The 12,202-nt window shown below is 53.4% G+C and overlaps 1 protein-coding gene across 1 annotated transcript in view; it reads left to right on the forward strand.

The window, feature by feature from the left end:
• The first annotated feature begins 369 nt into the window (after positions 1–369).
• The window catches only part of CHST3 (carbohydrate sulfotransferase 3), a 39,089-nt gene continuing 27,256 nt past the window's right edge, over positions 370–12,202 (forward strand). Inside the window, exon 1 of the mRNA XM_012460277.3 lies at positions 370–779. The gene's annotated coding sequence lies outside the window, so the exon portion shown is untranslated. The remainder of the gene's footprint in view (positions 780–12,202) is intronic.

A 12,202-nucleotide genomic window follows, 5' to 3' on the forward strand; every position in this document is an offset into this window, starting at 1 on the left:
TTTTCATTCCTTAAACAGAAACGATATTTGTCACCTTTTCTTCTCTGAGGCCTAAAGTGATGGCAGAACGCTGCTAGTCCCACTCCGAGCGCGTGGACTCCACAGCGGGGTTTGGGGTGGCCCTGGCAGGCCTGGGCGGTCTGTTCTGTGCTTGCTGGCGGACACACTTCAGCCCTCTGTCTCCATTGCCCCAAATCTGGCTGTGGTTCCTGGGCCCCCACCAGTGTGGAGGGCCGGGGTGGCCCCAGGAGCCCCTGACCACCGGTGGCTTTCTTGTCTCCAGCCACCCTCCTTCCTCTTGATCCCCCCAACACCCCACCCCCGCCGCCTCCTCACAAAGATGGCTGTGTGCGAAGGGACTGTGGCTTCCCTGGGCCCTGGGAAATTTATCACTGAGGTTCCAGAGGACTCTATGAAAAGGATTTGGAGGAAAAGTGTGGAAAATAAACAAGCCAGTTCCCAGCTCGGCCTCTCCTGAATGCCGCAAGTAAACAACCACCTCAGAGGCCAACCCGAGATGTTCTTATTTGGCCTCTGTGGTTACACCTGCCCCCTCCCCGCCCAGCCCCTCCTCCTTGACTTCGAGAGCCTCAAAAGGCAGGGAACACACCCTCCACTGGCCAGTGCTTGTGCTGCAGGGACGCTGGTGGCCGGGCACAGGAAGAACATGTATGTGGGAGAGAAGACAGCCGGGGGTCCCAGCTCAGCCCCGCTCCCTCTGAGTCAGTCCCAAGCCCAGGCCCTGCCCAGCAAGCAGACGGTGACCTCTTGGTTGGTTGGTGAGTTTAACTTTGATGGTGCAGAATGATGGTGCTTTTCTCCAGTTTTGTGGCATCTGAGAAGCTTTGCTTCTTCGACATTGCTTTAGGGTAGATAGACCAAAGCTGATTTTCCCGTATGTCTCTCCAAGGTGGGGCCTACCTGTGAGCAAACCCTCATACATTCATTTACTTTGTAGGCTACCTGGACAAAAATGTCAGGTTTCTTTGCTTTGGACTGGAATCCTATCGGCTCAGGGGTGGTGGGGTAAGGTCACGCCAATGATTTCCAGAAACTCAAGCACTATTCTGAGTGACTGAGTCTGTGGGATAGGAAGCACATTTTCCGTCTCTTAATAACTTCTATTTATTTAGTGACCACCTTTAAAATCAAGCACCTGGTGAGAAGGGGGAGAACCAGGGCTTGGCAGTGGAGGGCCCCCACCTTGCAGCCAGAGAGTGGCTGAGGGCCCTTCTGGTCCTCTGGCTGCGCTGAGCTGAGTCCACAGGCCCCGAAGCCTCTGGGATCTAGGGAGTGGGGCACTGCCAGAAAATTCTGGGTCCTGCTACTTTGTCCTGCTGCTGCCAGACTTCTGGAGAGGGTGGTTGTGGGGTGAGCCCTGCATCCCGCAGCCTTGGTGGGGAAGGCCTAGTGGGCTGCACTGCACGTCTGCCTGTCCCTATTCTATGTTTCGGGCTTCTGAGGAAAGTTCTGGTTCGTAAAACGGCTCCACAGCTTAGCCGTCTGCAGAGTATGTCTGCAGGTTGATCGGCTTTCTGTCGTGTGTGTGCTGTTCTTGTTCACACATGCCACGCTGATGCCCGCCTGTGCCTGTGCCAGCCCCAGCCCACACAGCTACCTGAGATTTAGCCCTGGGCGTCTCCTCCCCGCTCCCACTTCCCCACTTCCCCGTCCTCTCCTCCCTTCCTCTCCAGCTGCCTCGCCATCTGCAGGATTCTGGAAAGTGCTAACGTGTCTGAGCCAAACAGTGCTATCTGAGGAAATATTTTGAAAACACACTGGGCCACCCCCTTCCCCACACTGACTACGCTGATTTTCAGCAAGGAATTTCCCAACTCCAACCACAGGGAAGGGCTACAGGTGCCTGGCTTTCCTCTGGAGACTTCCAGGGGCTTGTCAGGGACACAGAGAGAAGCTGAGGGCCTGTCCTGCAGGGTTGAGGACAGACGTGTCTGAAGAGGCCCCGAGAATAGAAACCTGGAACCTGCGAGTCACGACTCAGGGTCACCCACCAGAGGGTGAAGAGGTGGCCGTGACCTCAGAGGTCAGGCACCTGCCTTCTTTTTACCCTGAGACATGTATTTCTCTTTCACTTTTCTTCCTTCTTTTGCATCTGGTGTGGGTGCAAGGGGTAGCGTACACAGGAAACAATAATGGTAAGAGCTTCTGGTGTGCAGAGCACTGCCCTGGGTGCCTACGGGGCGCCCCCCTCACCGATTCTCCCAGGAAGTTCCCGAGGTGGCTCCGGTTATTCCCACCATTTTACAGATGGGAAAACAGAGGCAGACAGGCTGGATAAGTTGTTGACATGCCGCAGCTGGTGAGGGGCAAAGCCGGGCCCGAACCCCGAGGCAGACTCCAGAGTCTGGACTCTCAGCCCTGCCTTGGTACCACCTGTGTGTGCGTCTGTCCCACCGTGGCTGCACTAAGAGGAGAAGTGGCACACACTGACCTTCATTTTCAAACCGTGCCTGGCGCATGCCACCGGGTTCTGGCTGGGAAGCTCTGGCAAGGTTGCTGTCGCCTTGGCCTTCTCCAGGTCTGACTCCAGCACCTGCTGGCTGCCCTGGGCCGGGCATTTTGGATCCCGCATCAGGATCTTTTGCAAGGCCCACTCTGCTGATGCTGCTGCTCCCCTGTGCCCTGACCCAGTCTCAGGCAGGGTATAGATGGCAGCGGGTGTGGTCTCAGTTGGCAAGGGGAAGCTGGCAGATTGGGAACTTCTGCCTCACTAGTGGCCATTCCAACAAGACAGAAAACCCCACCCCAAGTGATAACTGGTCCTGTGATCTTTCAACAAATATTTATTCCCTAGCCTCACCTGGACTCGGTATCCCACATTCCAAATTGTCCTCATTTCCCAGACACACACACCCTGCTCTCTGTAGCCTTCCCAGCTGCCAAGGACATTCCCTCCTTCCCCCTTTTCCCCTTGGCTTGGATGTCACCTTCTCCTGGAAGCCTGGGTGGTGGCCCTCCCCATGGCTGCCTGAGGGTCCCCCTCACCACATTTGCCCACTGTACTATGATTGCTGGTTCAGTGATCTGTGGTGTACACCAGGCAATGCTTTCTGCAAGGGGAGGACAGCTGTCTGCCTTGTTCATCTTTGTAGCCCCCAGCTTGGCAGTGAGTGCCACTACCTGATTATGGAAGGAGTGAGTGACAGATGTGGCACAGGACCCGCAGGGGGCTGCTGCCTGGGAGGATGAGGCAGGCCCAGTTCAAGATGCTTCTGTGAGGGGGTGCTTCATGTCTGGGCAGGGTGGTGGGACTCATGGTGAGCTGGTGGGGTGGCTAATGTGGTCCATGGAGGGGACAGGGAGAGTGGGATCCCAGCACATGGCCTCTTGAGGTCGTTACCCCATGGATATTGGGCTAGGATCCTGAGGATGGGCCTGAAACCCTTCCAGAAGCTCCTCCAGTCCCGCCACTTGTCTGTCTGCCTGCTCTGGATCCCCCTTTTAGGGCTGGTGGCTGGCTGCACTCTGGGCCCCCTGCTAAACCCCACCAGCAAGTGGACATCTGTTCAGCCTCTCCAGGGTCCAGTTCCCATCCCCAGGTAACGAGGTCTCCCATGACTGAGTCGTTTCCCTGAGCAGAAAGAGGGAAGCCCTGCTGGCTGGCTGCCTCCCCAGGGGTGGGTGGAAGTGTTCTGGGACCCCAGCTCCAGCCCTCAAGCTGTCTGTCCTTGCAAAAGTAGTGGGGCCCAGAATGCTGAGTTCTTGGCTATCACCTTTCCAGGAACTGCATGCCTATGCTCATGCTGGCACTGCAAGATGGTGGGATAACAGGAGGGACTTTCAGGCTGGAAGAGAGGAGACCTGGGTGTCCCAGTAACCATCTTTGAGTCCCACTGTGATGAGCCCGCAAAGGTGGACATGAGGGAAGTCTTGGAGAAGGCTTCCCGGAGGAGGCAGGCATTCCAATGCATGAGGGAAGCTGGGCAAAGACATGGGGATGGGAAAGTTGAGATTGAAGACGGGGCTTGGTGCAGAGTCTGGCGGGGCTGAACTGAAATGTATAGGATGCACAAGGACAGAGGGATGGGCAGGATGGAGCTGTGGTTGTGCACTCACGCTCTAGAGCCAGGCTGCTTTCATGGGAACCCCAGTTCCCCACTTACTGGCTGTGTGGCTGTGGCCAAGTTGCTTACCTTCTCTGTGCTCAGTTTTTTCACTACTGGTACCCACCACATGGGGATGATATGGGAATAAAATGTGTTTCTATACAATTGTTGAGAGCAGTATCTGGCACACAGTGAACATCAAGAAGGGTGAGCTATTATTATATAGGTATATGTTTTAATGCAGCTAGAAAAGGAAATTGAGGTCAGATCATAGAGGCCCTTGAATGTCATTCTTTCCATTCATTAAGCACCTGCCACGTGTCAGGTTCTTCACAGTCATTCTCACCAAGCCCCCTATAGCCCGGCAAGGTTGTTAGCAATTTCACAGTTGTCTCCATTTCACAGATGAGGAAACTGAGGCTCGGAGAGGTAGAGTAACCTGCCCAAGGTCACTCAGTCAGGGAGAGTCAGAGACAGTAATGACACCCAGGTCTGCTGTCGCTTGAGTCTTCCCTCAAAGTGGAGATTGGAGAGACATGGAAGGGGCATCACGGGGATGAGCCCTGGGCGGGGGCCGCAGCCAGGAGCACAGCAGGAATGTGGTAACTGTGGGTTCCTGGGGCAGGGCGGAGACGGGGAGAGACGCCAGGCGGGCCTGGAGGCCACAGCATACAGCTCACCATTCATAGCCCAGGGCAAACCATTGAGTCATTTGGGGAAAACATGACATCACTGAGTCTCACTGTCTGCCGCCCACCTGCTGTCTGCCCTCTGTGGTTCTTCTGATGACCTCAGTGCCCCAAGTCCCCAAGGGGACCCACAGGTCCCAGGTAGCAAGTCCAGGTCAGCACCCCAGCTTCCTGCACTGGCTTCCTCTCCCCAGCCATGGTCTCCCACCTTCCCACCTCTCCCCTCCCTGCCTAGGGCCCCTGCCCCAGCCCCACTCATACACACTGCTGAGGCAGAATCTTCTGGAAGTGGTGATGGGCATGAAGAGCTTCCAGAAGGGCTTCCATGCCAAGCCCTTGATTGGAATTCTGGGCAGAGGGGGAAGAGCTGAGAAGCCTGTGTAGAGCTTTTAGAGTTGCTTTTCCTTGAGAATGGTGCCTGCCATTTGGGTGGGATCACCTTTTCAAAAGTGGAGCCTGGTAGAGCTATGTGCCCAGCACTATGCCATGACCTAAAGGGGATTCAGAGACTGACAGGCAGGCCCCGCCTTCCTGGAGAATACAGTTATGTGTCTGAGAGCTCTTTCTGTACTAAGCGTCTTTGAGCTGAGTGCTTTATTTTCATCCATCTGATTGCACGAGGTAGTCTCATTTTACAGATGCCATCCCGGAGGCCCAGAGAGGTTAGGCAACTTGTCCAAGGTCACACAGTCAGGATTCAAACCCATGACTGTCCAACTCCACGTGTACTCTTAGCCACTCTGCCATCTGGCCACAAATGAAGCCACCAGAGAACCACAGAAGGTGGGATGTTCTCAACATTTGGTCGATAAATTATACAGTGCAGACAGGAAGTACACGGGGTTTTCATCTCAGAGTGTAGGTCCCTCCCCAGAGCAGCCTGAAGTCTGTAGATCTGTGTAGGAGAACATTCAGCTTCTCTCGCTGTGCAAATCCCACCCATGCGGCTGTTTGGGGTGAGAGGTTTCTTTAAATGTCTGTTGACTCTCCTCTCTGGAAGGAACACAGGAATTCAGGGGGTGCCTGTCCTGGTGCTGGTGGCCACACCTGGAAAAGGAGTATGAGTCAAGCTAGGGGCCCAGTGCCAGCTTCCTTGGCCCGTCGGTGGGCGCAGATGCCAGCCTTTGCAGCTGCTGCTGCAACTCACAGCTCTCTCCCGGTGCTGCCCTCAGTCAGGGCAGCTGGAGAGGAGGGTCGGTGGCCAGACCCTGCCCTGTGCAGAATGATGCCCTCTCACCTTCGCAGGGGAAGCGTGATTATCCTGGCTTTCCAAGTGAGGACACTGAGGCTTAGAGAAGTTTTCTGGCTGCCTGAGCTCCCTCAGTGGGAAAGAGGTAGAACGGAGACTCAGTCTTCTTTCTGCAGGGAGAGGGCGTTTCTTCCTGGAGGAGGGAGGAGCCAGCCTGCCCTCTAACACTGGTTGGCACAGTCCTGTTAGGTTCTCTATTCTGGGCTTGCACTTCTGATTCATTCTGCAGTCAGCGGCTGTCTGTGATTTGGGGAAAATGACCCTCTAGGGTAGGAGAAGAGCTCCTGGAGCACTTTTGAAGCCACAGGGGCCCTCTCCAGGCTTTGGGAAATGTTCCTTCTCCACCCAGATGCCAGCACCACCCTAGTCCTGGCGGTACCTGTCCCTAGAAGGGCCTCACTGCAGTGACTGATTACCCAGCATGCAACACACTGCCATTGCTCTCAATGGACAGGTGCTATGGGGACACGGGTCTGCGAGCCTGCCGTCTTTAGGGGTCCCCCATGCCTTTTAATGCCTACATCAATGTACCCCAAGCCCCAGTTCTATGGAGTTTGTACAACTCCAGCCCCTGCCCCAAGGATTTCTGGGAAGCCCCCAGGAATGCTAATGAGGCCACAGTCCGCCCACCCCAGCCCCAGTCTCATCAGGCTTTAGGGGTGGCCATTCTCTCTGCTATAGGAGAGAGAGAGAACTCAAACCAGCAACTCCCCCTCCTCAGGCTCAGGCCCAATCACTGCAGTAATAATTTCTGGGAAGCCGTCTTTGTGCTTGCAGAGAAGGCAGGCTTTGAAGTTAGACTGGAGGGGCTGTTTTGCTTCCAGTTGCCCCCAAGTTTTCCTTTCTGAGATAGGATTTGTCCTCTGCCTCTGCTTAAATTCAAAGACTTGTGAAAATGACTTTTCCCAGACAAGAGGCTAACCTCAAAAGAACTTTGCCTCTACAGATAGAAAACTGGAACCTACTTTTATTTTGGTTTTAGTGGGTTTTTTTTTTAACACTCCTCCCCTTGGTTTTAGTTTTATTAAATTTTTAAAAATCAATAATACATGCCCATGGCGCAAAGTTGAAAAGGCACAAAACAGTCTCTGCGCAGTCTCTTTCCCATGCTGGACTGAGACACTCAGCATTGTTAGTTTGGTGTGTGTGTCAGCGGCATTTAAATTGTCCAGCTTAAAAACAAAACCTTTCCCTGTTTCACAATTCAGTCAACCGAGGCACAACCTGGAAATAGCACCGGGCCCCTTGCAGCATCCAGCACTGCCAGAAGACTGTTATTATGATAATGATCATGGTCGAGGCTGAGGCTGCCCCCCACAAGCAGGGCTACTGCCCACAGTCCCAGCCCCCAGCCCTGAGCAGTCACACACACAGTATGAATGAGGCCAGCCCCAGCCTGCCCGCTCAGCTTCCAAGCCTAGCATTCCCAGGCTCTAGGCTAACCCTGCCTTCCCAGATGCTCCTTCGACATTGTTGCCTCTTGTCTTACAGGCAGTAGCCACAGCTGGGGCTGTGGGGTCAGGGCATGGCAGGGGCGATCTGACCAAACTATGCTGCCTCTTAGCCACACTGTGTATTCAAAGTCCCCTAAGCTTGATTGTTTTTTGAGACAGGGTCTCACTCTGTCACCCAGGCTGGAATGCAGTGTTAGAACCATAGCTCACTGCAGCCTTGACCTCCCAGGCTCAAGTGATCCTCCCACCTCAGCCTCCCAAGTAGGTGGGACTACAGGTGTGCTTCACCTAATTTTTAAATGTTTTTAAGAGATGGGGTCTTGCTATGTTGCCCAGGCTGGGGCTTGTTTGTTTGTTTGTTTTGAGACAGGGTCTTGCTCAGTTGCCCAGGTTTGAGTGCAGTGGCGCAATCTCAGCTCACCACAACCTCTGCCTCTCAGATTCAAGCGATTCTCCTGCCTTAGCCTCCTGAGTAGCTGGGATTACAGGTGTACACCACCACACCCAGTTAATTTTGTGTTTTTAGTAGAGACAAGGTTTCACCATGTTGGCCAGGATGATTATTTTTTTAAAGAAGGTCTCCCACCAGCTGGCCCTGAGCCACTGGCTGAGAAGGGAAGTCCGTGAAGCATTCAGCAGTAGTAACTGCACCGCCACCTCCTCATACCGAACCTGCCTCTATGCTGGGCATGTGCCACCCATTCTACAGGCATCATCCTATTTCACCTTCATGGCAGCCCTGTGAGGGAGCATTGCTGTCCCCATGTGACAAAGGAGGAGGGAGCCCGGAGAGGTCACACTGTACAAAGTGGCTCAGGGCTGGTCACTTGCCCGGTCACACTGTACAAAGTGGCTCAGGGCTGGTCACTTGCCCGGTCACACTGTACAAAGTGGCTCAGGGCTGGTCACTTGCCCGGTCACACTGTACAAAGTGGCTCAGGGCTGGTCACTTGCCCGGTCACATGATACAAAGTGGCTCAGGGCTGGTCACTTGCCCGGTGACACTATACAAAGTGGCTCAGGGCTGGTCACTTGCCCGGTGACACTATACAAAGTGGCTCAGGGCTGGTCACTTGCCCGATCACATGATACAAAGTGGCTCAGGGCTGGTCACTTGCCCGGTCACACTGTACAAAGTGGCTCAGGGCTGGTCACTTGCCCGGTCACACTGTACAAAGTGGTTCAGGGTTGGGCATAGTGGCTCAGGCCTGTAATCCCAGCACTTTGGGATGTCAAGGAGGGCAGATCACTTGAGGTCAGGAATTCGAGACCAGCCTGGCCAACATGGTGAAACCCTGTTTCTACTAAAAGTATAAAAATTAACCGGGCGTGCTGGCACGCGTCTGTAATCCAGCTACTTGGGAGGCTGAGACAGGAGAATCTCTTGAACCTGGGAGATGGAGGTTGCGGTGAGCCGAGATCGTACCACGGCACTCCAGCCTGGCAACAGAGTGAGACTCTGCCTCAAAAAAAAGTGCCTCAGCTGGGCTTGGATCCCCAACATGTCGGGCCCCAGTCACCAGGTTCCTAACCCCGTGCTGCCAGGCTTCCCCGGAGAGTGCCACGAACTCAACAATCTGCTCCCTTCCTCCGAAGGGTGACCTGTCATTCCCTAGACCTTGTTTAATAACAAAAGTAGTAATCATAGCAACCTTCTCTACCCTTCACTATGTGTAAGCATTGTTCTAGAAGCACACACATCCATCATTTTGTCCTCACGGTGCTCCCATGTGTTGGGCGCTGTCCTTATACACTTTTTGCAGATGAGAAGATCAAGGCACAGGAGCTTGTCTGGTGAGCAGCCCATGTTTAAAGGGCACTGAGGAACTGGCCTCTAGGGAATACAGGGCTCCTGTTGTACCCCAGAGGGGCGGCGCCCTGCCTCCTCTCTGCTGAGCCTTTGGAAATGGCCTCCGAGGGGCCCCTGTTTAGCACAACTCTGTGGGCCCAGAGCAGGAGTGCTTGAGGCACAGCTAGACATCGTCTGCACCCTCCCCAGATGCCTCCCCATGTCTGACCTTGGGGGCCTAGTGCCAAGGGGAGGTTCTTAACATACCGGTTTCTCCTTGGACCCGGGGCAGCTTCCTTCCCTTCCCTTCCTCCCTTCTTCCCTTACATATTTGTTCAGTGCCATACACATTACCTCTAATACAAGGTGAAAGGTGATAGGAATGGTGCAAGGTAGAGAGAGGAATGGTGTGGGAGCAACATGCAGTAGGAGGCTCTCCCTTCTCATCCTGGCCTGGCACCTCCAGCTGGGTGGCCTTGGGCGGGTCACTCAACATCTCTGGACCTCTGTTTCTCATGAAGGAGAGGGTGGAGGTGAGGACCCAGCTTGCCTGCCAGGCTCTTGTGAGAACTGGAGGTACAAAAAGGGCTTTCTAAGTAGGTGAGGGTGACAGATGGCTGGAGAGGGGTTAGACCAGTCCCCTGAGGGATTGGTTATGGCTGTGGGGATGTGTGGGGTTTGGGCTGAGCCTTAAGGGATGGGTGGAAATTGGCCGGGCACAGATAGGGGAGGGGTGGTGCTTTAGGCACCCCCAGCCCTAGGCTCATGGTTGCCCAGCCCCTTCGGGCGTCACCTTCCCTTTTCTGCATTTTCACCCAGAGATGGACTCTCAGCTCTGAATTCTTTTTAGGAAATGACTATTTTTTTTTCTCTTTATTTTTTTATTTTTATCTTTAAGGCAGTCAGAATATTATTTTTGTAATAATGCTTGATGCTTAGTATGTAAAATTCAAGTACAATGGGTAAGTACAGAAAAGAAAGCAGCAAATCACCACTAATCCCCCCACCCAGATGGAACTGTGTAGTTATTTGGTGGTTGATAGCCACCTCAATAGGCAGGCCTACCTGGAGGGAGTGGGAGCATGGGGGCACAAGGAAAATGCACAATTGAGTTTACCTTCAGCCCAGAGTTGTAAAGATTGTCTGACCTGAAACAGTCCTTCCCTTCTGTCCGCTGCCTACATGACTGCATCGGATGGGGAAAGAGGGAACAGGGAACTCTCAGGCATGGGCTTCAAAACCTCCCATGCAGACAAATTACAGAAAAGGAGCCGGTCTCACTGAGCACATTCCAGCTCTACAACAGTGGCTTTCCAACTTTTTGAATAAAACCTCAGACTCAGACACACACACGGAACTGAAACAAAAGCCTTAGGAATCCCACATTTTGGCTGGGCACGGTGGCTCATGCCTGTAATCCCAGACACTTTGAGAGGCCGAGTTAGGAGGATCACTTGAGCCTAGGAGATCGAGGCTGCAGTGTTTGCACCGCTGTACTCCAGCCCCGGCAACACAGTGAGACCTTGTGTCAAAAAAAAAAAAAAGGAACTCATGCCTATCAACTCATGCTTATCATCATGATACATGAGGCATTCTGATATTTTCTAATCTTCGCAATGCTGTTGTTTAAAAAAAAAAAAGCTTATCGGCCGGGCGCAGTGGCTCACGCCTGTAATCCCAGCACTTTGGGAGGCCGAGGTAGGTGGATCACGAGGTCAAGAGATCGAGACCATCCCAGTCAACATGGTGAAATCCCATCTCTACTAAAAATACAAAAAATTAGCTGGGCACGGTGGTGCGTGCCTGTAATCCCAGCTACTCAGGAGGCTGAGGCAGGAGAATTGCCTGAACCCAGGAGGCAGAGGTTGCGGTGAGCCGAGATCGCGCCATTGCACTCCAGCCTGGGTAACAACAGCGAAACTCTGTCTCAAAAAAAAAAAAAAAAAAAAAGCTTATCTTAACCTACTGAATTGTTGGCACAGCCTGCAGTTTGAGAAATGTCACTGTTAACCAGCAATTTTCAACCATTTGTGTGCATCAGACTCAACTGCAGAGCATGCTCAAACAACGTGCTCCCTGTCCTGAGGTTCTGAGTCATTAGGTCTGGAGTGGGACCTGAGGATTCTCATTTCCACCAAGTTCCCAGGAGGGGCTGATTCTGCTAGTCTGGGGACCCCACTTTGAGACTCACCCTCCTAGAGTATTTTTAAGGCAGCACGCTCCCTTGGCAAAGACCATCAGGCGATTTGCTTTATTGAATGGATGAGAATTGCTAGTCGCTAACAGCTGAACGGTGGATCTCTGAGATACTTGAGGATGCTGGTCAGGCATTGTCACTGGGCTCCTTAACACCACCCTCCTAAAATCCCGCTCACACTATTAATATAAAGTGCTGAATGTAGAAAAGGCCTGCTAAGCAAAGGGACATTTATGCCTAGCCCTGGTTAAATTCCCTGCCTCTCAAATCCCAGACCCACAGAACATAAAACCCTCCCAGTCTTTCTGAAAACACTGTTCTTCTAAAGGCAATGAAAGGCGCTATTTAGCATGTGGGTTTCACCTTTCTGTTTTTTTAAAGGGAAGAAGGTAGGTCAAGCGTGACTGCCCCATGGGGAAGGCTGTCCCTGCTGGCTCTGGTACGGGTCTGGTGGGTTTCACTGGCAGTCCCCGGTTTCCCAGCTTTAACCGGAAATTTTCCTGGCATTGTAGCATGTGGCAGCACCTTGGCCTTGCAGCCTGCCAGATTCAGAGACTGGCCTATATCCCAAACTGCTTCTGCTCTCCAACCAGGGACTGACAGCCCCCACCCCTAATCCTCCTCCTTCGTAGCCTTGGGGCCCCCATGGCCCCCTCCCCAGCCTCGCAGCCCTCCAGAAGCCAGCCCTCAGCTGGGAGCAGCTCCGCAAGGGAGAGGAGTGTTAAATGGGCACAGAGCCCCTCTGTTCCAGTAACAA

This window comes from Aotus nancymaae, unplaced genomic scaffold (genome assembly GCF_030222135.1).
Source record: "Aotus nancymaae isolate 86718 unplaced genomic scaffold, 86718_ANA_hifiasm-v0.15.2.pri h1tg000010l, whole genome shotgun sequence".
In the NCBI taxonomy this organism is placed as follows: Eukaryota; Metazoa; Chordata; class Mammalia; order Primates; family Aotidae; genus Aotus; species Aotus nancymaae.